At 50.5% G+C, this 25,849-nt stretch overlaps 1 long non-coding RNA gene across 2 annotated transcripts; it reads left to right on the plus strand.

Moving 5' to 3' along the window:
* Nucleotides 1-12,175: 12,175 nt before the first annotated feature.
* Nucleotides 12,176-23,870, plus strand: LOC121143263. 2 transcript variants are annotated; one of them, XR_005880457.1, is made up of 3 exons: nucleotides 12,176-12,343; nucleotides 15,636-16,016; nucleotides 23,449-23,870. It is a non-coding gene; the product is annotated as an uncharacterized LOC121143263 (long non-coding RNA). The 2 variants fall into 2 exon arrangements; XR_005880456.1 differs by lacking the exon at nucleotides 12,176-12,343 and having other exon boundaries at nucleotides 15,504-16,016.
* The last annotated feature ends 1,979 nt before the right edge of the window (nucleotides 23,871-25,849 follow it).

Consider the following 25,849-nt stretch of genomic DNA (forward strand, 5'->3'; position numbering starts at 1 on the left):
TTGATTGAGGAATATGCCAGGGTTGGGTATAGAAGAAACAGAAGCTTGCCTTCTGTGAGCGCTAGCCAACTTGGAGCTAGGGGACAAGAGCCAAGGAAACAAATAAACCAGATATTTTTAGACAGTGGTAAGTGTATGAAGCCAAAAAGCAGGTCAGTGTGATAGGGTGTGTATGCATTCGTGCAAGTTACCGGAATGACTGCTTGAGTGGGTGATGTTTGAACAGAGATCACGGAGTGGCATGTGTCAATTATTACTGCGCAAGAACAGAAGTCACAGAAGCATAGAGAACTTTCTAACATGTTTGTTTAAAGGAGAAAAAGAAGGCCAGTGTGGCTGGGGCAATGTGAGAGTGAAGGAGTGTGGTTAGAGATAAAGTCAGAAAAATCGCAGGGACCTGGTCAAGGGGGGCAAGGGAGTGCCATTTAAGAAAATCCCCAGGTGGTGTTTGTGTAAGCCTCTGTACATTTGAGAGCCACTACTAGATGGAGAAGAGAAGAGCTACTCTGTGCAAAAAGCTATTCTTAAACACTATTTTGGAAAGTCTAAAACACACAGAAGGATAGAGCATGGCTCCAACCTCCTATGTACCCATCACCCGGCTTCAACACCATCCACCGAATGTTACAAAGGAAACTGAAAATAGTAGCCAGGATGTGGGAGGAAGCTCAGGGAAGTATTGTGTCAATAAAGGATGTCTCAGGGAGAGGGGTCGACAGGGACAGATAAAGGCCGGAGGTTCTGTAGTTTGAGAAAAGGCCGCACCTCTGCCAATGTCATCTTGCTGTGGTGCTTGTTATATGGACATTGACCATGGAAGCTCCCCCTCGGCCCACCTCTGTGTTTTCTTCCATCTAAGCGTCTTGTGTGGTTACGTGGGGCATGAGAACAGGGTCTGAGACTTGAGTTCAGACAGTCCGTTTGGGAGGAGGTCTTGGGAAGGGGGAAGGAGGGCATAAGAATGAGCAGGCAAGGGGGGAAAGCATGAGGGTTGGGGCGCTGAGCCCTGGGCAGCTGGGGCTTGGCTGGATGGGCTGTGAGGAAGCATCTTGGATAATTCTGATGAGCAGGAGGCTCAGGAGCCTAGCCTGTGGTTTCTTCTGCCACTTCTCAGGACTATGCTGAGCACAGTCATGGCTAGGCTGTCTTGTGTGCAGGCTGGATGAGTTTCCCAGGATACTCCCAAGGTTGTGATCTGGCCATGTGACATCCACTAAAGAGGGTTGCTGACAGCACGGTGGTGGTGATGATGATGCGGGCTGTCTTACAGCTGCATCTGACTCTGTGGGTGAAGACATGGAGTGTAGAACTCTTACAGTGCTTTGTTTTAGATGGGGACTCCCTACATACACACCCCTGGCTGAACTGGGGCTCTACTGAGTAGACCAGACTAGCTTCAAACTTGCAACAATCCTCCTGTCTTTCAAGTGCCGGGTTTATAGATAGACTCAACTATGACCAACAAGGCTTGTCATGTGTGTACTAGAATCTAAACTCCCTACTGTGTGATACTGAGTTTCCCTCTGTTGTTCAGGTCAGCAGAACAGAAGTCATTCTTGGTGCTTCCCCTCATCTGTCTCAACTTATGTGATCCTATCTGGAAGACACTTGAGATACTCTAAAAGCTTTGACCCAAGATATGTTACCAGACCACACGGAGAAGTTCCAGGTGGCGAAGGGTCCAAAAGGGGCCACCTAATTCTATATTGAGGTTCAGGGCAAGCATTCAGAAAGAAGCAACATGCAAAACAGGTCTGTGAGGACAGAGTAGTGACTAACCAGACAGAGGGCTGCAAAGACAGAGGTTCCCTCAGAGGGAAAGCATCCATGAAAGTTAGGGAAGAGGGTGTGACAAATTTAAGGTACCACAAAAGGTCAGGTAGCCTGAGGGAGGTAGAAAGGGAAGATGGAGAAAAGCAGTGACAGTATCATGTGAGGCTTGTTAGAAAACACTGTCGTTATTCCAACAGTAATGGGAAGCCACAGTGGTAGCAGAAGTTTCTGTTTCACCAGTTCCCGCAGCTCTTTAGCCCCAAATAAACACACAGAGACATAGTAATTATAAAACTGTTTGGCCGATGACTAGGCTTCTTACTGGCTAGCTCCATCTTAATTATTTCTATTAATCTATGCATTGACACAAGGCTATGGCTAACCCGTAATCCAGCATGTTACTCCTTTGGCAGCATGGCATCTCTCCTTGGCCGCCTTTCTCCCTCTTCCTCTCCCCAGCCTTCTCCTGGTCTGGTGGCCCTGCCTATGCTTCCTGCCTGGCTACTGGCCAATCAGTGTTTTATTTATCAACCAATAAGAGAAACATATATACAGAAGGACATCCCCCATCACACAAGGATTTAAATCAAGACAATGATGGCATGGGGTATGAACGATAGTAAGATCAATCTGGATAAGGTGTGGGGGAGAAATTAGTGCACTTCATCAGTGTTAGACTGTCCCTACTCAGGGTCTGTTCCCTGCCTCCTGCTATAGAGCATGGTTTTCCTTCAGAGGATCATGTCCCCAGCTATACAGTCTGAGTGGGATGGAACTTTATCCCCACCTATGCCTAAGCTGATGAGCACAGTGGCTACAGTGGCTGGGTCAGGTTCATGCATTCATCCTTGTTTCAAGTCAACGAGGGACTGTGAATCTCAGGGTGGTTTGGCAGCTGCTCATTTGAAGTTATGACCGTCATGGGGGAAGTTGGAGCTGTTGAAACATGGTGTCCTAGTCATTGTTCTGTTCCTCTGAAGAGATGGCCATGACCCTGGAAACTCTCAAGAAAACAAGCATTTCATTGGGGCTTGCTTATGGTTTCAGAGGTTTAGTCCATTATCATCATGATGGAGAGCATGGCGACACACAGGCAGATGTGCTACTGCAGAAGTGACTGAGAGTTCTGCATCTGGATTTGCAGGCAGCAGGAAGAGAGGAACACTGGGCCTGGCTTGGGCTTTTGCAACCTTAAAGCCATCCCCAGTGACACACTTCCTCCAACAAGGCCACACCTCTAAATCCTTCTCAAGTAGTACTGCTCCCTAATGACTAAGCATTCAAATATATGAATCTATGGGGGCCATTCTTTCTCAAACCACCATACATGGTGAAGAAGCCATCAAGAAACACAGAATGGGGAGGGAGGAGGAGATCTGAGTCTTTTGGGACACTGTGTGAACTCTTAGATCAAGCTTGAAGCCACATCTTCCCCTCGACTCCATGAGGTGATAACTGTTTTGCATTGCTAAAGTCAGTTGAGTTGGAGTTTTGTTTATTATAGCTTAAGTATTGCCAATTGACAGAGAAACTAGTTCATGAATAGAGCTAGGGCCCTAAAAGTGAAACTGGCTCAGCTAGAAGAGTCAGGACCAAGGTCTGAGACTCTGCTTCTGGAGCTGGGAGAATGCAGTCCAGCATAGCTGGTCACTCAGGCTCCCAGGCTCCTCTCTAACTTCTTGGGATGTAGGTCCTGTGCTTACTGACTGTAGCATTAACAACACTGAGACCACTGGACTGGATTGGCTGTTTCTGGTTACTGTTAGTAAACTGTTATCAACAGGTAAATTCATCATGAACTATCTAGCTCAAAAACAGGAAATACAGCACTGATAAGAGGGTGCCTTGCTTAAAAAAAAAAGACAAAACCCAAAACTACCTGGGTGTGATTGCCCATGCCTTTAATTCCAGCACTCAGGAGGCAGAGGCAGGTGGATCTCTGTGAGTTTGAGGCCAGCCTGGTCTACAGAGTGAGTTCCAGGACAGCGAGGGCAATATAGAAAGACCCTGTTTCAAAGACACAAACAAAACAAAACAAAATAACATTTCTGGGATCCTAAAGCCTTGCAGGCCTGGAAGCAGAAAGAGGAGAAGACACAGTGTGAGACAGAACACACTGTAAGACAGTCTGGGGTGTGGATGAGGCTGCTCCCCCTCTCCTTCCTCCCATCATTGCTGTCACAGAGTGGGAACAGCCTATGAGCAAGGACCAGATTCAAGCACCTTCAGCTTCTTCTAGGGTCTAACTGAGGACTGTGCTTGAAGCTGGGGCTTTGGGAAGACTGCTAAGGCCTGGACAAACAGCACTTTCCTGGTCCTCAGCAGAGCACACAGAAGACACTGTCAACATCAGTACCAACCAGAGAAGACTAGTTCCATCTAGGTGTTGGGTTTTATGTACTAGCTCTTGGAATCATCCCGAAACAGACCAACCTGAAGTTAGTGCCAGAGAAATGCCAAGCTGAGTAGAAGACATGGCACCTCACAACGTGTTTCTCAGTTTCCCAGACATCGTGAGTCTGTCTTCTTAGGGCTGAGCCACTGGAGTTGCTGGGTTCTCATACTTTCAGATCACAGCAAGTTCATTAAAATACAGCTTCTTGCATCGGGGAGATAGCCCAGGCAACAAAGAGCTTGCTGAATCCTGAGGACTTGCAGTGCAATCCCCATCACCGTGGAAAAGTAGTTTGTCTTCCAGTTAGTAATTCCCGTGGTGGGAGATGAAACAGTGACTCTCCGAAGCTTGCTGACTAACCCTATGTCAAAAACCAAAGTGAATGTCTCCCAAGAAACAACCCCTCGACCTCTGGCCTCCACACGCATGTGATCCACCTACAAAATGCAATCTCCACCCCACACACAAATACAACTTCTTGGGCTTTATCTCCAAAACTTTGATTCCTCTCTTGTAGAATTTGGCTTAGCTTGAGAATGTTGCATTTAGGGCCATTGCATACTTCTTTTTTTATTTTTTTATTTTTGGTTTTTCGAGACAAGGTTTCTCTGTAGCTTTGGAGGCTGTCCTGGAACTCACTTTGTAGACCAGGCTGGCCTCGAACTCACAGAGATCCACCTGCCTCTGCCTCCCGAGTGCTGGGATTAAAGGCGTGCGCCACCAACGCCTGGCGATCCTCTGGCTCTTACAGTCTTTCCACCCCTTCTCCTGAAATGTCCCCTGAGCTGTACATTTGGGAGTTGTAGATGTGTCCACTGGAACTGGGCTTCACAACTCTGCATTTTGATTGGTTGCAGTTTACTATCATGGTCTTTATCTACTGCATAGAGCAATTTCCTTGATGAGGGGCAACCTCTGTGTTTGGAGCTGATAAATATGGTGCTGTCAAACTCCTACTCTATACCCTATACAAGGCACAGATTCTGCAAGGACAAAATACTAATCCTGTTACCTTGGATTAAGAAGTATGTAATGAGCCGGGCGTTGGTGGCGCACGCCTTTAATCCCAGCACTCGGGAGGCAGAGGCAGGTGGATCTCTGTGAGTTCAAGACCAGCCTGGACTACTGAGCGAGTTCCAGGACAGCCTCCAAAGCCACAGAGAAACCCTGTCTCGAAAAACCAAAAAAAAAAAAAAAAAAAAAAAAAAAAGAGCCAGAGGATCAGGGAGTTTGCTGTGAGACTGTGTCTTCCAGGAATGTCAGAAGCTACACCCATGAAGTCTCACCCACATGACTGCCCAAACATGAATTGAACAAGGGCAACAACAGCAGACATGCCAAAGTGGATGGGGCAAAGGGTAATATGCCTCAACCCTACACACAGAATTACAGGCAGCTATGAATGCTGAGTGAGAGAAATAGTCTCCCCCAGCAAAGAGCACACCAATTGGTTATCTAATACCAAATGATCAGTCCTGAAGACACACACATAACTAACATTATGCAGAATGAGCTGGTTATATCTAGGAATATGTATGTATATATGTATGTATGTATGTATGTATGTATGAATGTGTGGTGCCTGCACCACAAGCAGCTCCAAGGTATCAGGAAAAGAAAGACAAGACGTCCCCCTGTTTGTATTAAGAGAATGCATGCGCTGCCTTTATTGCCAGGAGAATGTGTGTGTATCTTCATTGTAAGTGCTAAGAGGTCTCTCTCTTGTAGGAGGGAGGAGCTTTATATACAGGTTTACAGCACAGTGGAAAAACCCCAGGTAGAAGAGAGCATGTTTTTCTCCTGCTGAATGTTGATGTCAGAGGGTCAAGGCCAGGGCAGGAAGCCAGGACTAGAAAACAGGATGGACTTGTACCCTGTGGGAGCTGGGGCCCAACATGTATGTATGTATGTATGTATGTATGTATGTACATCTACACATGTAACAATTAATGAAAAAAGAGGCATGGATTTGAAAGAGAGCTGAGAGGGGTGTATATTGGAGCATTTGAAGGGAGGAATGAGAAGGGAGAAATGATGTACTTATATTACAATCTCAAAACAAAAAACCATGGATTCCAGAGCCCAGGGAGCTGGGGAGGCATGCAGATTGCAATGCCAGGGGATCACCGGCCCCAAGTCTCTGGTCTTCATTTTTTCATTCTACTCTGCTCTAATGGGGCTGCTGATCCAGCTACTGAGTGTGCAACAAGTGTGTCTGGGATCTTCACTTGGTGTCCCTTGTACAAGCAGACAGTTCTAGGTGTGTGTGTGCACGTGCGTGCGTGCGTGTGTGCGTGTGTGTGTGTGCGTGTGTGTGTGTTAGGCATACATGCACGAGTGTGAATGATTTCCAGTCTTTCCCCTGTGTATTATTTTCTTCTCTCCACCACCCTTGATGAGAGAGTGTATTGAGAGTCTCAGGCAAGCACTTTCCCTTTCTTGGCACCTTGGGTGACTCCTGTGTCAGCTTCACATGCCACTGATCAAAGGCTGTAGTACTGTGAAGGTCAGGATATTTAAAGTCACATTCTTGGGAGTGCTCAGGACACTGCCAGCTTCACTTGGGGTGAGATAAGTGCACACAGGACAGCTGTCACTGTGTCAGCTGCTGTTAGTGGTAGAGTCCAACAGCACATGCCCAGCACAGGAATGGCTTTTCTTCTCCTTCCTTCCTTTTTTTTTTTTGTAGCTCTGGCTGTCTACAACTCACTATTTAGACCAGTCTGGCCTGGCCTGGAACTCACAGAGGTCCTCCTGCTTCTCCCTCCTGAGTGCTGGTGTTACAGGTGTGGTCTACTAACACCTGGCTTATCATCATTTGTTTCTAGCTGGTGGTGTCTAAGTGACCGCTTGTTTCTCTTTATTTGGTTTCGTAAATGTTTAGCTCGACAGTACTTTGTTATTTATTTACTCAGTTATTTTTGAGATAGGATATCTCATGGCTTGCACTGGCTTCAGACTAACTGTAACTGAGGATAACTTTGAACTCTGATTCTCCTGCCTCTGCCTCTGGAGTTTGGGATGACCAGTGTGCACCATTATGTCTGGCATGCTAGAAACAAGATACAGAAAGATATAGGTGTGGTCATTCCACCAGTGGATTCAGACTGGAAGGTGGTGGGAGAGTTGATGGTGGTTACGGGGAATTCTTCTAAAAACAGGACCCTGAGATGAATAGACATATTTAAGTATATATCACCCAGCCAACTTCTATTTCTGCCTAAGATGAAATAACAGAAATGGAATTCACCCTCTATCCTCAAGCAACTAAAGAGTTGGTACAAAATAAGCAAGGCATGGTTGTTCATACTTTCTAGGCTGAGAGAAGAATGTTTCCAGGAAGTCCAGGCCAGCCCTAGACTATAGGATGAGACATGATCTGTCTTAGCTATGGTTTCTATTGCTGGGAACAGAACCATGGCCACAGCAACTCTTATAAAGGAAAGCATTTAGTTGGGGCTGGCTCACAGTTCAGAGGTTCAGTCCATCAGCATCATGGTGGGGAGCATGGTGACATGCAGGCAGACACGGTGCTGGCTACATCTTGACCAGAAGGCAGCAGGAAGTGGATTGTGACACTGACAGAAGCTTAAGTGAAAGAAACCTCAAAGCCTGTCCGCGCAGTGACACACTGCCTCCAACAAGACCACACCTCCTCCAAAAAGCCACACCCCCTCCAACAAGACCACACCTCCTCCAACAAAGCCACACCTCCTCCAACAAAGCCACACCTCCGCTAGTGCCACCCTCCATGAGCTTATGGGGGCCAATTACATACAAACTGCCACATGGTCTCAATAAACAAAATAGCAACCAAACAAAACACGATGAGCAAAATGTGTGAAACAGTGTCTCTGGGTACCTCACTGTCAGGGGGCAATCCAGAGCTCTAGCAAGAATGTGACTTTGACCTCGTGGTGACAATCCCAAGGACATTGATGGAGGGTGTGTGGAGCTGAGACAAGAGTGACCCATGTAACAGGAAGTGGACCTCATGATGGCTCTCACTAGCTGCCTTCTGATAGTTTTCAGGACACAACACAGATGGGGCAGACAGGCAGAGTCCAAGAGTCTCTCTGAGTCGAGAAATTGGATCAGGGACCAGTGAGGCAAAGCAGCTGAAGTTTGGAGGGAGGGAACCAAAGAGGAGAGCGCTTCGGAAAGGAAGGACAATGACAGGACAGAAGCAGGGAGGTCAGAAGTCTGCAGAGGGTCCCTCTGAGTCTTGGACAGAGACTGACCAGACATGAGTGTGGGAAAGTCAGGAAGAGGAAACAGTCCCTGGTATTCATACAGTCAAGGAACAGAACAGACTGTGATCTCACTGCATAAATCACGGTGTCAGAAAACCCAAGGGTGGTGCAGTCATGGGCAAAACCACCCTTAGACCACTGGATAGCATTCCAAATATCAGAACATAAGAGAAAGCTTTGAAAAGATCAAACTATTTCCAGATAACCCAACTGTGGTCCACAATTTATTCCAGAGTAGTTCAATAGGTTCTGGAGAGATGGCTCAGCAGTTAAGAGCACTGGCTGCTTTTCCAGAGGACCCTAGTTTGATTCCCAGCACCCATAAAGAGGCTCACAACCCTCTGTTAACTCCAGTTCCAGGAGAGCCTCTGGTCTCCATGGGCCCCAGGCATACGTGTGAGGAACAAACGTATTCAGTCAAAACGCCCATACATACAAAAAATTTAAAAAGAGCAGGATGTGGTGGTGCACATCTTTTTTTTTTAATTTAAATTAGAAACAAGGTTGCTTCACATGTCAAAGTGGTGCACATCTTTAATCCCAGCACTCAAGAGGCAGAGGCAGGCAGATCTCTGAGTTTGAGACCAGCCTGTCTACAGAGTCCCAGGACAGCCAGGGCTACACAGAGAAACCCTGTCTTGAACTCCCCCAAATTGTTAGTCATACAAATAGCTGGGAAAAAATGTGACCCACAATGACAAATCAATCAATAAAAACAGCCAGAAATGACATAGAGATTAGAAAGAAGATGATAATAATAGACAAAGACATGAAAGATAGGTGTTATAAGCTCAAGAAAGGAAAATGTTAACTATATTAAATAAATGCACAAAAAAACTACAGGAAGGCTCTCAATCAAGCTTCTAGATATGAAAATATATATATAAATTATACTGCCTGGCCGGGTGGTGGTGGTGCACGCCTTTAATCCCAGCACTTGGGAGGCAAAGGCAGGTGGATCTCTGTGAGTTCGAGACCAACCTGGTCTACCAAGCGAGTTCCAGGACAGCCTCCAAAACAATACAGAGAAACCCTGTCTCGAAAAACCAAAAAAAAAAAAAAAAAAAAAGATTATACTGCCTGTATAAATGTATATGTATAGATATGAAATACATTGGATGAGGTGAATAGCAGATTACACACTGCAGAAGGATGATAAACAGATGAACCTGAAGCTCAAAATGGAATGCGAGGCTGGGGCTGCAGCTCAGTGGTAGAAGGCTCGGTCAGCATGCTCAAGGCCACAGGTGTGAGCCTAGATGCTGGGAAAACAGAGGGCCAAGGGAGGTCAGAACCCTGAGAACCGGATGGGAGCCCAGACTGCGGTTCCAGAACTTAAGAGGCAGGAAATGGCGTGAGAGGCGCTCTGTTTGGACACCTTGCCCGTCGTGTGTGCACTAGCCTTCATGGGGGCAGAGAGGTGCTTCCTTCCGGTCTAGACTGAGGACTGCTAAGAGACCGTCTGGGGTGGCCATGTGGGCACAGCTGGGATGGCTGAAGGTGTCATTTGAAGCCATGGCCAAAGTGAAGCTTCCTGAAGCAAAATCTGCCACTGGAGTGGCGGCGGTGACATCTCAGTGGTTCCTGGTCTGAAGTCTCCCCGGTCTCTAGGACCAGATCCAAGTCTCTGTGACTGGCTCTGAGACGTCTGAAAAAGCCTCAGCGGTCAAGAAGACAACTCAGTGGCTGCTTGACAGCAGCTGTCAATCAAGTGTCCAAACTTCTCATGCCTGACAACTTTAGTCATTAGAAAACAGAGCAAAACCACACCACCACCAACAAACCACAAGAGGGTCTTTCAACAAAGATCTGTCATGAAATTAACATTTGTTTTTAGAGACAGGGTTTCTTTGTGTTGCTGTGGTTGTCCTAGAACTAGCTCTGTAGACAAGACTGGCCTTGAACAGAGATCCTCCTGCCTCTGCCACCTGAGTGCTGGAATAAAAGGTGTAGGACACCACCACCCAGTGAAATTAAGTCTTTTTTGTTTTGTTTTGTTTTGTTTTGTTTTGAGACAGGGTTTCTCTGTATTGTCTTGGAGGCTGTTCTGGAACTTGCTTTGTAGACCAGGCTGGCCTCGAACTCACAGAGATCCTCCTGCCTCTGCCTCCCGAGTGCTGGGATTAAAGGCATGCGCCACCAATGCCCGGCGAAATTAAGTCTTTAAATTTTTATTTTTAACCTTTTAAAATTATACATAGGTGTGCATGCCTGCACGTGGGAACTCACACATGAGTGCAGGTGTTCACAGAGGTCAGAAGTGTCAAATCCCTTGGAGCGAGCTGGCTGCTGTAAGTCACACAACGTGGGTGCTGGGAACCGAGCGGGGGCCACTGCAAAAGCAGCCAGCGCTCTCAGAGGACAGAGCCACCTCTCCAGCGCTCTCAGAGGGCAGAGCCACCTCTCCAGCGCTCTCAGAGGACAGAGCCACCTCTCCAGCGCTCTCAGAGGACAGAGCCACCTCTCCAGCGCTCTCAGAGGACCGAGCTACCTCTCCAGCGCTCTCAGATGACAGAGCCACCTCTCCAGCGCTCCCAGATGACAGAGCCACCTCTCCAGCACTCTCAGATGACAGAGCCACCTCTCCAGAGCTCTCAGAGGACAGAGCCACCTCTCCAGCGCTCTCAGATGACCGAGCTACCTCTCCAGCGCTCTCAGAGGACAGAGCCACCTCTCCAGCGCTCTCAGATGACAGAGCCACCTCTCCAGCGCTCTCAGAGGACAGCGCCACCTCTCCAGAGCTCTCAGAGGACAGAGCCACCTCTCCAGCGCTCTCAGATGACAGAGCCACCTCTCCAGCACTCTCAGATGACAGAGCCACCTCTCCAGAGCTCTCAGAGGACAGAGCCACCTCTCCAGCGCTCTCAGAGGGCAGAGCCACCTCTCCAGCGCTCTCAGATGACCGAGCTACCTCTCCAGCGCTCTCAGATGACAGAGCCACCTCTCCAGCGCTCTCAGATGACAGAGCCACCTCTCCAGCGCTCTCAGATGACAGAGCCACCTCTCCAGCGCTCTCAGATGACAGAGCCACCTCTCCAGCACTCTCAGATGACAGAGCCACCTCTCCAGAGCTCTCAGAGGACAGAGCCACCTCTCCAGCGCTCTCAGATGACAGAGCCACCTCTCCAGCGCTCTCAGATGACCGAGCCACCTCTCCAGCGCTCTCAGATGACAGAGCCACCTCTCCAGCGCTCTCAGATGACAGAGCCACCTCTCCAGCGCTCTCAGATGACAGAGCCACCTCTCCAGCGCTCTCAGATGACAGAGCCACCTCTCCAGCGCTCTCAGATGACAGAGCCATCTCTCCAGCGCTCTCAGATGACAGAGCCACCTCTCCAGCGCTCTCAGATGACAGAGCCACCTCTCCAGCGCTCTCAGATGACAGAGCCACCTCTCCAGCGCTCTCAGATGACAGAGCTACCTCTCCAGCGCTCTAAATCGTTGAAGATCACACAGATCTATGAGGCTTCCTCTCTGTAACTGAGTATGCTCTTCAAAGCTGTGTGCATGACAGTGGTGACCTGGCCAAACCTATTGATCTGTTGCCCTGAGAAGACTTTTAATATGTACTGTCCCCAGCATCTGGAACCAAGGACTGGGAAGGACCTTCCTACGACTCAGGAAGAGTCACACTAGCTAAGAAAAGGAAAGGAAGGAAGAAAGGAAGAAAGAAAAAGAAAGAAAGGAAAATCACTCTGTACGGGAAACGCCCCAAGGCTGGGGAAGAGTTAGCCAAAACCAACAGCATGCCTGTCCTAGCCCAGTGTCCGGCTCCATGGCCTGGATGCCCGGCTGGCTGCCCTGATCCTTATCGGTTCTCTACGCTGTGCGTTCTGCAGTGCCAGCCTTCCCGCCTCAGCCCGTGCCAAGGCATGGTCCCCAGCAGCACCCTGGCAGGGGGCGAGTTTGAGGACGCCCATCTGTGAGTCCCAGCCTGGTTTTTGGTGGGCATCTGGGTCCCTTCCCCAGGTTCTGGCAGAACACCCTTGAACAATTTAGCCTGAAATAGCACAGGGACGTCTTTCCTATTTTTTTTTTCTAGCTTTGGATGAAATTATATTTTACAAATGACTCATTCTTGTATTTATAGCTTCTCCCCAAATGATTCAAATGGTGGTTTGTCGCCTCCCTGTCTCTCGCTCCCCCATCTCAACAGGAAGAAGTGCTGTTTACTGTGTGGCCAGGTGTGGCTGCTCAGAGTGGCTTTGCCTCTCCCTGTAATTATGTCTGCCTAAGCCCTGACGAGCACCCCAGCACATTTAGTCATGAGCGGCCTTTGTTCCGGCACGCTGTGGGGAGACTGTATCTGACATTAACTGCTTAGAATCTGTTCCTGCAGGAAGCACATGTGTGGGGGTGGGGGTGGGGTGGGAGAAGAGTGGGGGAGCCTGGGGGAGCTGCTCTCAGCGAGGCTGTGACAGAGGGGGCCTTTGTGAGGGCAGAGGCTGGAGTTCTTCAGAGCTCCTGTGACAAGGCAGGGTGGGCCTGCACCAGCCCAGGGCCGGCACCACCACCCAGGGCCTCTGAGGAGGGACTCCTCTACTAGGGAGCAGAGAGGGTAGCTGGCACTAGGTGCTAGAGATGATTGGGTGGCGGTGGCTGCACCTACATTCCAGGCTGCTAGTGTCTTGCTGTGGACCCTTTGTAGCTCCTCCTCAAGGGACAGTCCTAGCCCTTTCAGGAATGGGGAGCTCTGGAATTGTCCCCTCTCCCCCCCACAGAGCTTCAGGCTCCAGGGTCTCATCGTCCTGGCTCCCACTCTGCCTTCTCCCTGGCACCCAGTGTGGTAAAGTTGGGTGAGCACTGGCTTGCTGTTCTCTATACAGGCCACCCCTGAGAAAGGGTGAGTCGGCCGTGGTGAGGCCCCATCTTATTCCACCGGGTGCCCCTGGGTTCAAAGTCCTCTTGACCTGCCTGGCCTATGTGCTGAGAAAAGGGAAAACCCCACAGAACGGGGAAGAAAGGCGTTTTGGAATTGTAGTGACATTCTCAGAGCCCCAAGACAACCCTCTTCCTCACGAGGGTCTTAGAAGCTGGGATGTGGTGATCTGTAGATGCTCCCAGATGGCTGTGAACAGAGGATGGGGAGACCAGCAGGAGCAGGACACCGGGAGTTTCCGGGGCCACCACAGAGAGATGAGCCATAAAGCTCCCTCTGGGAGGAAGACTTCCAGGGAGTCTCCACAGTCTTTCTGGGCTGAAGTGAAAGCTTGGCCCCGGGATGTTACAGCTTTGGCTTCAGAGGCGGCAATTGTGAGGGAGGCTGGACAAGGTAGGGGCCTGAAGTCGGCACCGCCCATGTTGTGTCCCTAGATCCCCTGCTGGGTTCCTGCTTCTTGGCACAGCCAGGATGAGTGGGAAGGGAGTCGGAAGGAGGCAATGTGGGGATGGGTGTGGACGACATAACGTAATTATTGGTGAAGTCAGTACAAGACCTCCATCAGATGATTTCCATCTGCATGCAGCTGGGGCCCACGAGCTTTGTTTGCTGAAACCAGGAGGCCTAGAACCTTTCTCTGGAAGGGTCCATATTGACTGTTCTCTCCTGCGGAGAGGACCAGAGGGTCATGGCGATGCAGGAATACCTGGGGAGAGAAACGATGCTTTGGCATTTATCTGGGTCTTGTGATCTGAACTCGTTTCTTGGCTCTGAAGGGAAGAAGAACTTTCATTAAAAGAAGAGAAAAGCTGCCTTCTACATCCTGTGGAAACAGCCAAGGCAGTAAACCCAAATGGTGGGCAGACTGAAGGGCGGCCAGCGCTACCAACGGGAGCCACCTTTGGACAATCTTTTCATGAGCTTTGCGGTCTGGTCTAGCCACTCAATGTGTGCTGGCATTTTTTTTTCTCACTAGTTTGTTGACAGCATGTTAGTGTGCTCTGGGCATCATTGGAAGGTATCATTTCTGGACATGTGTTCTGGGGGTACAATTCTTCTTGGACTATTATTGTCATACATACTCTACCCCCAGCTACGCTTCTGCTCGGAGCCCTCTCAGTGGCTGGTCAAAACCGTACGATGAGCAACCTGTCAGCAAAGCTGGGCACTGGCTCAGAATAAAAGTCAACTGTGGGGCTGGAGAGACGGCTCAGCGGTTAAGATCGCTGGTTCAGTTCCCAGCACCCACGTGGTGGCTCACAACTGTAATTCAGGTTTCTTGGGATCCAACCCCCTCTTCTGGCTTCTACAGGCACCAGTCACACATGTGGTACACAAAGTTGTATACAGGCAAAGCACTCATCATCATCATCATCATCAAATATATTTTTTAAACACCAAACACAATCCTCATCATGGAGACATACGTGTCTTGGCAAAATGAGGGTTTTCTGGTACAGACCAGGAGAGGGTGTTCTTCTGTCTTTGCTAGGTTGATGACTAAAGTACCCTGGCTGTAGCTGTGTTTACTGAATGTTACAGGCTACCTCCCTGTTTTCAGGTAGCTGCTTCCTCCTTAGGTTTGAGATATTTTTTGTACGATAAGGCAGACGAGATGGTGAAACGGGTTTGCACACACTTCTCAAAGCACATTCACCTCCATTATCTTGATGGAGACTGGCTATTATCTTCCTGTTTTCCTTCATAAGCATATTGAGACAGCTAAAAAGCACACAGCTGATTTTACGAGAGGTCTAGGTATAGAACCGACAGGTGATGCCGTTCCAGTTGTCCCTGCTCTTCGGTTTTAATCCCTTAGGTTCAAAGAAGGGCCCTGCAGCAATAAGGGCAGCGTTGACCAAAAGGTGGTGGGCCACAGGGTCTGAGAACAGGTGAGGTGTTTTCAGTTCAGGGACGTGCACAAGGTTTTCAGGGCTGTGCTGGGTACAGAGGGAAACTGATGGTGGGTTAACTCCAAGTCCCTCTTGAGGTCATGCTCAGGTTAGTTTTGTTTGTTTGTTTTGTTTTTGAGACAGGGTTTCTCTGAGTAGCACTGGCTGTCCTGGAACTCGCTCTGTAGACTAGGCTGGCCTCGAACTCACAGAGCTTCCCCTGCCTCTGCTTCCCGAGTGCTGGGATTAAAGGCATTCGCAGCCACCACCACCACTGCACAGCTTGTTTTTTTTTTTTAAACTTATTTAAAAGCAAATCACCAGGAGCAATTTGGGGTAGATTGCTTAACTATCTGGGTGCCAGATGTAAGGATTGGGGTGGCACGGACGGAAGGTTAGTGCTATCTAGAACATAAACTGGCATGCATGCTTTGTTATTCCAGGGGAGGCCACTGCTGTCCAGGAGAACATGGCTCCTTCTGAGGAGGAGGCTACGAAGAGCCCCTTGAGGAAGGGCTATCGTGAGAGCGATGAGGACTCTGGGCACGCTGAAGGTGAAACAAATGTTCTTCAGGAGAAACCCACAGGAGCTCAAGTTTGCTCTGGATCTGAAAGAAAACAGAGAAAGAGGAAGAAAGCTGAAGATGTGGCCGGGACTTAAGAGATGGCGCAGAGGTTAAGAACCCTTCCAGAGACCCGGGTTCAATTCCCAGCACCCACATGGTGGCTCCGTACCATCCATCCATCTCCAGTTCCAGGGGATTCAATGCCCTCTTCTGGCCTCTGCAGGCAGCAGGCAAGCAAGTGACAAACCAGGCACGCAGGTGAGTCACCTATACACTTAACATTACTTTAAAAAAGACAGAAAGAGAGGGAAACTGAAGACTGGACTCAGGAACGCAGGGAAGTTTTGGAGGTACAGAATCGTTGACCATTTTTCAGAAGAGTAATGTCTATTAGCGAGTTCTCCTTAGTAACCACAGACCCCAAGTCTGCTGCTGTGAGAACCGTGGAGTGGCTGGGAGAAGACACCAAGAGGGAGGAGCCCAGGCTGCTTAGGAGTTGCTGGAGAGGACAGCTGCTGAGCGGAAGGTGGTCATGGAGGCTGGGAAGGAGAGAGGCAGGAGATCCAAGCCACAGGCCAGGGGGAGCCTAAACCCTCTGAGAACCGATTGGTGGCACACTTTGGAAGGGTCTGTGAAGTTGGGGAGAAATGGTGGAGTTCCTGCAAGGGGCCCCAGTCATTCAGTAGAGTGTCTTGGCAGGTACACAGAAGGAGGTCTCTTCTTGGAGCACAGACTGGGCAGTTCAGGGGGGACCTCAGTGGAGCTCCCTGCCTCCGAATTTCTACAAACACAGGGCAAGGTGCTGGTTAGGGGACAGAGATAAAGCTAGAACCAATGCCAAGTCCAGAACTCTGTCTGCCTGTCTGTCTGTCTGTCTGTCTGTCTGTCTGTCTGTCTGTCTGTCTGTCTCTCTCTTTGGTTTTTTTTCTTTTCTTTTCTTTTCTTTTTTTTTTTTTTTTTTTTTTTGGTTTTTCCAGACAGGGTTTCTCTGTGGCTTTGGAGACTGTCCTGGAACTGGCTCTTGTAGACCAGGCTGGTCTCGAACTCACCGAGATCTGCCTGCCTCTGCCTCCTGAGTGCTGGGATTAAAGGCGTGCGCCACCACCGCCCAGCTCTCTCTTTGTTTTTCAAGACAGGGTTTCTCTGTGTAACAGCATCCCTGGTTATCCTGAAACTTACTTTTAGACCAGGCTGGCCTTGAACTTGCAGAGATCCACCTGCCTCTGCCTCTGAGTTCTGGGATTAAAGGCATGCACCTTTTAATCCTTGCTCGGAACAACACTTTTTTTTTTTTTTTTTTTTTTGGTTTTTCGAAACAGGGTTTCTCTGTGGCTTTGGAGGCTGTCCTGGAACTTGCTCTGTAGACCAGGCTGGCCTCAAACTCACAGAGATCCACCTGCCTCTGCCTCTCGAGTGCTGGGATTAAAGGTGTGCGCCACCACCGCCCAGATGAAACAACACTCTTTAAAACACCTGATTCCTCTTTAACTCTGGCCTGAGGTCTTCTGCATTGGGGCCATATGCTTTTTGGACTTTCCAGGCGTAGCAGGGACTCAGAGGGGTGGAGGATTGGGGGTATAACAGGCAGGCTTCATCCACACAGAGATCTCAGAGGAGCCTTGCTTGGAAAGTGACTGTGCCTTGAGTTTTTGAGAATGCTTGGTGATTCTTGGTCAGGACCTAGGTTAAGCGTGGGCTAGGGGGGACAGTCCTTCCTGGAACTGTTGATTCATCCTAAGATTTCTGGATTGGCTCAGCTCCTGTGGCAGGGAGGCGGCTACGAGACTGGCTGGGACATATCCTTCTGGTCCTCTCTAGCCTTGGCCCAGAGAACCAAGTCTCTGGACTTCTCTGTTTGACTTCCCCACATCCCCTGCCCCTTTGGTCCCAGCGTTGTCCATTACTTAGACCCTGGGAAAGAGACCTGGTGGGGTTCATATTTGGGGAGGTTGTCAAATGTGCTAGTTGTCAATAAAAACCATAAATGGGGGTTCAAGATGCTGGGGCCTGGGCTGGCTGGAGGATGTACTGTTTAGAAGGTTCAAAAACACCCCCCCCCCCACACCAGCTGGGATGGAGGAATGTCTGTGCAGAGTCAGAGGGGAGCTTGCACTGGGGCCTGGGCCAGCTTTCCCCTCTCCTGGGCCTCTCTGCTCTGGGGGAGTTACATGCTCTCTTTTACTCAGAGGCAGCTTGGGAAAGAGCAGGGGCCCTTTCAGGGGAGCAGGCCTGAGACACTGTGAAAGCCCAGTTCTTAGCTTCCGCTACCGCCCCAGGCCTGAGCCCCGATCCGTTTTCCACTCTGTTATGAACATCAATGCTTTTTCAAAGGTTGTTTAGGGGAAACACAGAGCCTTGGAGCTTTGCTGTTTGGAGGACCCTGGAGGCCAGTTAGGACAGCACCCCATCTTACGGGAAGGCTAATTTAAAACAGTTGGGTTTGGCAAGATCTAGGCTGCCTTTTCCTGCTGAGGCCTCTTTTCCTGAAAGAGACGGTGTCCATGGTGAACCACCGATTTCACTCATTCCCCATTGCCCTCCTTGGTGCATTTGAAAAAAAAAAAGAAAGAAAGAAAAAACCCTCAGAGGTTCCTTTTAAAGGTAACAGAGTTTGTTGCTTCTAGGGTGTTTTCAGTTCAGGCCTTAATTTGTTTGTTCATTTAAAATCTTGGCTCGCAGCAGGCTCCCAGCCGGGTCCTCCTCTGAGCATCATCAGGCTGTGCCTGTGATGGGAGGAGGGAGAAAGCTTGAAGCGGGAGAAATGGTTAATGTGGGAAATATTGGAATAACACCGAGGATAAGGCAGGGGCTGATACGGTCCAGGAGGCCTGGCAGTGCCGTGGGCAGGCTCTCAGTGCACGGTACATGGTGGAGCACCTTCAGGGAGTGGTCCCTCTAAGAACAGAAGAGACTGGGCAGTCCAGCAGGTCTCTGTGCAGTGCCTACATCCTAGAGATGGGGTGCATTTGAGCTGAGCTGTATTAGTGAGGTGGCACCTGGCTCCCCAGGGAGGGCCCTGAGCTGGGCAAGTCCTTAGCCTAGGAAGCTTTGGGAAGAAGGACCCTGTAAGCTGGATGGGCATAGAAGGGGTGCAGGGGTGAGGTGGGGTGAGGGTAGAAGGGGGAAGGTTGGGTAACGAACACAAGCAGGTGGGGGAGACCCTGAACTAAATTATAATTTGCCTGCTTTATCGTTTTGGCGAGTGGCTTAGGAGACTGCCAACTTTGATCTCACTTTTCGGACAGATCTTTAGGTTACCTCTTATAGCCGCCGCCCAAACCCTAGAGAGTTAGAGCCTTCTAGAAGCTGGCTCTTGGCAAAAAACCACTAGGCATACACAGCAGGGAGGGGTGGGGGCAACACCTGCTGGGGGTGGGCTGGGAGGGGCCAGGCGTGTCAGCAGAGGACAGAAACCTCTTTCTTTCCTTTGCCTTTTCCTGTGAGGTAGGATCCAGATTTAGGGAGCGGCTGTCCTTACATTGCACCCCCCGCTACCCAGCTCTGTACCAAGCACACGCTGAATACCCCAGTAACTGGATGAATGGTGTTAGTATGTGAACGAAGAGGGTGAGCCACTAGAATCCTGTAGGATACTGTCAACTACAGTGCTTTTCTCCAGGGTTTAAAGAATGACCGAAAACATTTGCTCTCCAAGATGAGTCTGCTCCTAGTGGTGTGGCAGGACTCCAGGTGACTCCCTGAGCTCAGCATGGGACACGGGGGTGGGGGTGGGGTGGGGGGTGCTCAGAGAATGGCTCCATTGGCCCTTAGCTGCAGAGGGCAGGCTCGACTGACCCAGGCTGGAGTCTGAGGTCAAAGTCCGTTGATATGTTACCAAATTGTTCATCAGCGTCAAGATTTTCCTGCAGGAGACGACACTCATCCTGTACCTCATCCATCCCCTGAAGTGGAAAATTAAATAGAATCTATATCAGTGGTTGTCAAGCTGTGGGCTGCGACCCCTGGGGTGGGGGGGGTCCAACGATCCTTTCACAGGGGTCACCAAAGACCATGGGAAAACACAGATATTTACATGGCGATTCATAGTCATAGCAAAATCAGAGTTATGAAATAGCAACAGAAATAATTTTGTGGTTGAGGGGTCCTACCACATCACGAGGAACTGTATTAAAGGGTGACAGCGTTAGAAACCACTGATCTACGCTGGGTGCTGTCTCTGACAGGCTGAGGGGCCTGTCTGGGCTTGGTTACTCTTTCTGGGATCCTTTGGGAGCCCATCTTTGTGGTTTCTGGAAAGGGTGAGGTGCTGAGAGACATCCGTCTCTTCTCCCGAGGAAGCCCCTCCACTTCTCTTGGGCTCGGCGCTGGAAGAGTGTGTCTACTCTATGCCAGCTGCGAGTGCGGCCTTACCCACCCCTTTCCACCGCGGAGTGACCCTTTTCCTTGCTCCCGGAGCTGTCGTACTACCTCTCTTTTAAGACTGAAAACATCCCCCCCTGCTTTTCAGGACCTTGGTTCTGTCTGAAAGGGCCACATCAGGGTTTTGTTTTCTCCCCGAAAGCGGGTGGCCTGGACACGGCCACTCTGAGCTATGGGAACGGTTGACGTTCATCATTATTCCCTTTCCCAACCAGATTATTTCCCAAAATGTTCTCCCCTCCTGCTGTGTGTTTTGCGACACAGAAGCCAGTGTGTGGGGCCCGGGTTTTCCTTTTTCTGGGAGGTTGGGAACAGCATGGGTGTCTCAAGCCACACACACACTCTGGCCTGATGGGGGCAGGACGAGCTGGCCAGGGCTGGGGGTGGGGTAGGGGTGGGATGGGGACAGACCCCGACACGGACCCCGGGTGGCTTTGTACGACCTCAGTGGCGGGTCCCGGAAGCAGGGGAAGTGCCCGGGATCTGCATTCCCAACCCAGTCTGGGAACCAAACTCCGTGGTGCACCAGGGGCTGCCACCTCCTGGGCCCCCGTATCGGAGGCCGGGCCAGAGAGAGGCCCCCCCGGCGCCCCCGCCCGCACCCCGCGCCCAGCTAGCAGCCCAGCTCCGGCCTCGCCCCAACCCTCTGGGACGGACTCACTGGTGACGGGGCGGGGGCCGGGGAGGAGGCAGCGTTCCTGCAAATCACATGATTTTCCCGCTTATATAAATCACAGCTTGTTTTCCTGAACTGGCTGCAGACTTAAAGGTGCAGTGTCTTCTTTCTCTCCCAAGGGCAGGGACTCCCCTGGGTGCCTTTGACCGCGGGCAAGCTGGGCGGGAGTGGCTTCAGCTAGGGACGTGTCACATCTCAGGGTTTACGCTAGCCTCTTCCTCCATACCTGGGATATTTCCTTGTACTGAGCATCAGAGAAAGGCAAGGAAGCATTAACCCCAAGTCAGAAACCCTCAAGGGTCTGGGGCCGCTTTTCAGAGTGGGTCAGCAGCCTGCCCTCCCCCCCTAACCCCCAGACAAGCAGTGACCCAGAGCAATCGGCTGAAGTCCTGGATGCCTGTTTTTGGAACCTGAGCTGGCAGGGGCTAGGAGGAAACTGGCCTGTGGGAGAATTCTGGAAGTCAGGGTTCTAAGGCAGGTGACCACTCTTCTGATCAGCACCGGCTGCTTTGAGGCCAGCATATGCAGGACGCGAAACCCATCTGCGTGTGTATCCAGAATCTACTGTCTACGTCCTAGGCACTGTGGAGGAGAAACAGCCATTAGACAAGTGCTTCTAAAATGTTTGTGATGAGGTGTGCAGACAGAGGCGGGGGCTAGATCTAGCAGCATTGGCAGTTTCAATGCCCGTTCCAGGCTGAACAGAAAAGACTCGCTGGCAGTGCTTAACCACCTGGGGATGGGTAGTTAGTATAAGGAGTCCTGCAGGCTTCTGGAGGAGAAGGGCGCCTCCGGAGGCCTTGGCTGCAGGTGGGCATGAGGAGAAGGCCGGAGGGGGACAGCCTGCTGGGTGATCCGGGTGCCTCAGTGGAGGTGGGGCATGGTATTGGGGGATGAACAGAGTGGGCGATCTTTTTGTCACACTGAGGAATTAGGAAGTGAGGACCGAGGGCTGGAACTCTGCGGGGTGGCCACTCGAGTTTGTGGGCTGAGCATGAACTGTGGTCCAATGAAGGCAGGGAGAGCAACAACCAACCCCTCCCCCGCCCCCAGCCAAATGGGAATGCAGGCCCACAGTATTTCCAGGACCAGCAGCCCAGACAGCCAAGTGTAGGATAAATGGGCGGCCCCTGGGGAGGGGGGGGGGAGCCCGCCTTCAGGTCTCAGTATTGGGATGTTGGGGGGGAAAAGAACCAACATCGAGGGTCGGAGCTGTTTAGAAGAAAGATGAAGGCGATTGAGTGGTTGTGTATTGGGGGGGGGGGGAATCGCTCCAAGTGATATTGACAGTTTGTGGGAGGTAGAGAGAAAGGGACAGCTTCTGAAGAGGGGGTGTGGGGGAGGGGAGGCCAGGCACTCTTTAGACGGTGTTTTTTTCTCGACCCCGGGCTCGAACAGGCATACCCAGAGGCCTGGAGCCAGGGAAGAGAATCTGCGTAGAAGAAAGATGCCTTAGGATGAGAACACGCTGCACACCTTCTGGGGAGCCAACAGACAGAGAGAACGAGGTCGGGTTGCACCCAGGGTGGCAAGGCTGTGAGGGCCTGTGTCCTTGGAGGTAGGTGGGAGGTTAGCAGGGCTGCTGTCTGCCAAGCTGTGATGTCATCTGGAGAATGAGGCTTAGGTGAAATGATTGACGTCTTCTCCCAGGTTTCCCTCCTACTTGCCACAGTCAGGCTGGGGACTGGGGATGGGCGTGTCCTCTCCCTCCACACCATCCTATCGCCCATCGGCAGCTTCTACAAAAATTAAAAGTGTGTGTGTGTGTGTGTGTGTGTGTGTGTGTGTGTGTAAGGATTCAGGCATTATGCTGGCCTGCCCCTGCCACCTGACAGAATACACTCAGGCAGCACTCTGGTCAGCCTGTGCAAAGGACCCCTTAAGAGAAAGACCTCCGCCCACTTTGGCTCTCTTTCCCACTCTCTTTTCCCTTTCTGTGTTTTCTTTCTCTCTCTTTCCCACTGTTCCTCAGGGGCAGGCAGGACTTTTCCTGTCTCCCGCCTCTCTTCTGTCCCTCTCTGTTTCTGTGTCTCTGTCTCTTTTTTCTTCCTCCCCCCTTCCCTCCCCTTTCTAATAAAACTTCTCACTGAGCTCTGTCTGGCATTTTTGTTTTTGTTCCCCACCTGGGTCACCCTGGCCTGCCAGGGTTCCCCCATGCTTTAACATAACGGGAGGGGGGGTTGCTGGAGAGATGGCTCAGCGGTTGGGAGCACTGGCTTTTCTTCCACAGGCCCCGAATTCAGTTCCCAGCACCCACATTGTGGCTCACACCTGTCCATAACTTCAGTTCCAGGGGATTCAACACCATCACACCAATACACATATTTAAGTTAATTATTTAAAAAATTTAACTGCTTTTATAGCTATGGGTGTTTTGTCTGCACACATGTCTGTGTACCATGTGCATCCCTGATGCCAGAGGAGGCTACAGAGGTGTCCAGACTCTTAGAACTGGAGTTACAGATGTTGCGAGCTGTCCTGTGGGGTGCTGGGAACTGAACTGTGTCCTCTGGAGGAGCAGCCAGCACGCTGACGCTAACGGATGAGTCTCCTTACCAGCGGCAGCCTCTGGAATTCAGCTACTCTCTGTACTGCTCAGTCGGTTTTCCTTTTTATCACCGCTTCCTCCTCCAGGATCTGAACTGGAAACACCCTGTTATAAAGGAAGGAAACTATAAGGCCTCCTTGTGAAGACAATTGTCATACCATTCTGCCCTTCCGGCTCTGCAAGGAGAACAGGCATCATCAGGTGGCCTTCCCAAAAGGGAAGACAGTTGTCAAGAGTCCCTTCCACAACTCTGCCGAAGAACTTCATGCTTGTGGGCCTTCACTCCTGAAGTTTTTGTTTTGTTTTTTTTTCTTCGAGATTGGGTTTCTCTGTGTATCAACAGCTCTAGCTGTCCTGGAATAAACTCTGTTGCCTGGCCTGGCCTTGAACTCACAGAGATCTGCCTGCCTCTGCCTCCCGAGTGCTGGGATTAAAGGCGTGCGCCACCACCGCTCAGCTGCACTCCTGAAGTTTTATGTAGTGGTCAAAATACATGCGCTATTCTGTGCGATTCTGGCTTCAGTGGGGTGGGACATTCTGGGTCACAGTCACTTGTCTGTGCTTCTACTTCTGGCCTGGGGCCAGCTGGAGAAACAGGCTTGGCTTTTGGGGTCACAGCACCCAGAGAGCCCATGGCTTTGAATGCAGCTTCCTTCTTTTCCTTTATGCTGCAAAGTTGCTGACTGCGAATCCTGAGCTCAACAAGGGTTCCACAGATCCTTATTGTGCCCATGGCGTGAGCCAAGTGTCGCTCCAACTGCAATGCCAACAGTTCAGTCTCCTAGGTTGCAGTGGGTGGATCCAGACCTGGCCAGCAGGGCCAGCAGCAACAGGCAGGAGGCCAGTCTTGGCTCAGCAGGATGAACAGCAGGCCCGACGGAGCCCTGGAACCACCCTGGCTGGCCCAATCTGTGAATGTGTTTTGGGCCCCGATTTCCTGTTTAAATAAATCTCATTAAAAAATGAACTTCTTAGCTGGGGTGGTGGCAGTGGCCCATGCCTTTAATCCACCAGAATTAAAGAGGCAGGTGACTCTGTGAGTTCAAGGCCAGCATGGTCTACAGGACACCAGGACGGTTACCTAGAGAAACCCTGTCTCTGGAAAAGAAAATAAAAACCACAAAAAAGTTATTTTAAAAGTAACTTATTTAGCAGGGTGGTGGTGGCGCACACCTTTAATCCCAGCACTCGGGAGGCAGAGGCTGGAGGATCTCTATGAATTGGAGGCCAGCCTGGTCTACAGAGCAAGTTCCAGGACAGGCTCCAAAGCTACACAGAGAAACCCTGTCTTGAAAAACCAAAAAAAAAAAAAAAAGTAACTTATCTACTTTTATTTTATGTGCATTGGTGTCTTGACTGCATGTATGTCTGAGTGAGGGTGCCAGATCTCCTGGAACTGGAGTTACAGACAGCTGTGAGCTGCCCTGTGGGTGCTGGGAACTGAACCTGGGTCCTCTGGAAGAGCAGCCAGTGTTCCTAACCGCTAAGCCATCCATCCAATCCCAAAAGAAGTTTTCAATGAACAGAGCTTATGTCTGGGTGAGGTTGCAGCTCAGGGGGAGAGTTCTTGCCTGGGCTGTGAGGTCCTGGACTTGAGCCTCAGCACCCTGGCTCACCCCCCGCACAGGAAAGTCCGTGCCTTCACCAATTAGATTATTTAAAGTGAACAGCCAAAATGACCTGCATGTTATCACAGATGCCAATACACACATGAGAGAAATAGCAAGGAGACTGGGAACAAGTTTATGTACATCAGCTTTTTCCTCATGGTGAGAACTGGACTCAGGGCTTTGTTCATGTGGAACATTGAACTGCGCATGCCAGCCCCTGGTTCGCTCTGCTCTTTTCTTTTTTTTTTTTTCTGAGACAGGGTTTCTCTGTGTAGCCCTGGGTGTCCTGGAACTCACTCTGGCCTGGCCAGCCTGGCCTTGAACTCACAGAGATCCACCTGCCTCTGCCTCCCGAGTGCTGGGACTAACGACGTGCACTCGTGCTTCGTTTCTTTATAAAATGGGGAGAGCATACTGTGCGCTGCCTGGGGCCTCTGAACTCCTGCACCCACCCGGTAAGTGTTTGAACTGCCTGCCTCCGCCTTCCAGTAGCTGAGGCTATTCACACTTCCTGGTGTCTAACTTACACAGAGCTCGTTCTGCGTTGTTTAAGACGTGTTTAAGAAGATGGGGCTGGGGGCTGGAGAGATGGCTCAGAGGTTAAGAGCACTGACTGTTCTTCCAGAGGTCCTGAGTTCAATTCCCAGCAACCACATAGTGGCTCACAACCACCTTGAATGAGATCTGGTGCTCTCCGCTGGCCTGTAGGCAGAAGAGTGTATACACAATAAATAAATAAAATATTTAAAAAAAAAAGAAGATGGGGCTGGAGAGACGGCTCAGCAGTTACGGATGCTTGCTGTTCTTCCAGAGGCCCCGAAGCCAGGAAGGGTGGCTTAAAGGCACCAGTACTCCAGCTCTAGGGGATCTGACACCT

Source organism: Mesocricetus auratus, unplaced genomic scaffold, assembly GCF_017639785.1.
Source record: "Mesocricetus auratus isolate SY011 unplaced genomic scaffold, BCM_Maur_2.0 Super-Scaffold_100011, whole genome shotgun sequence".
NCBI classification, from domain to species: domain Eukaryota; kingdom Metazoa; phylum Chordata; class Mammalia; order Rodentia; family Cricetidae; genus Mesocricetus; species Mesocricetus auratus.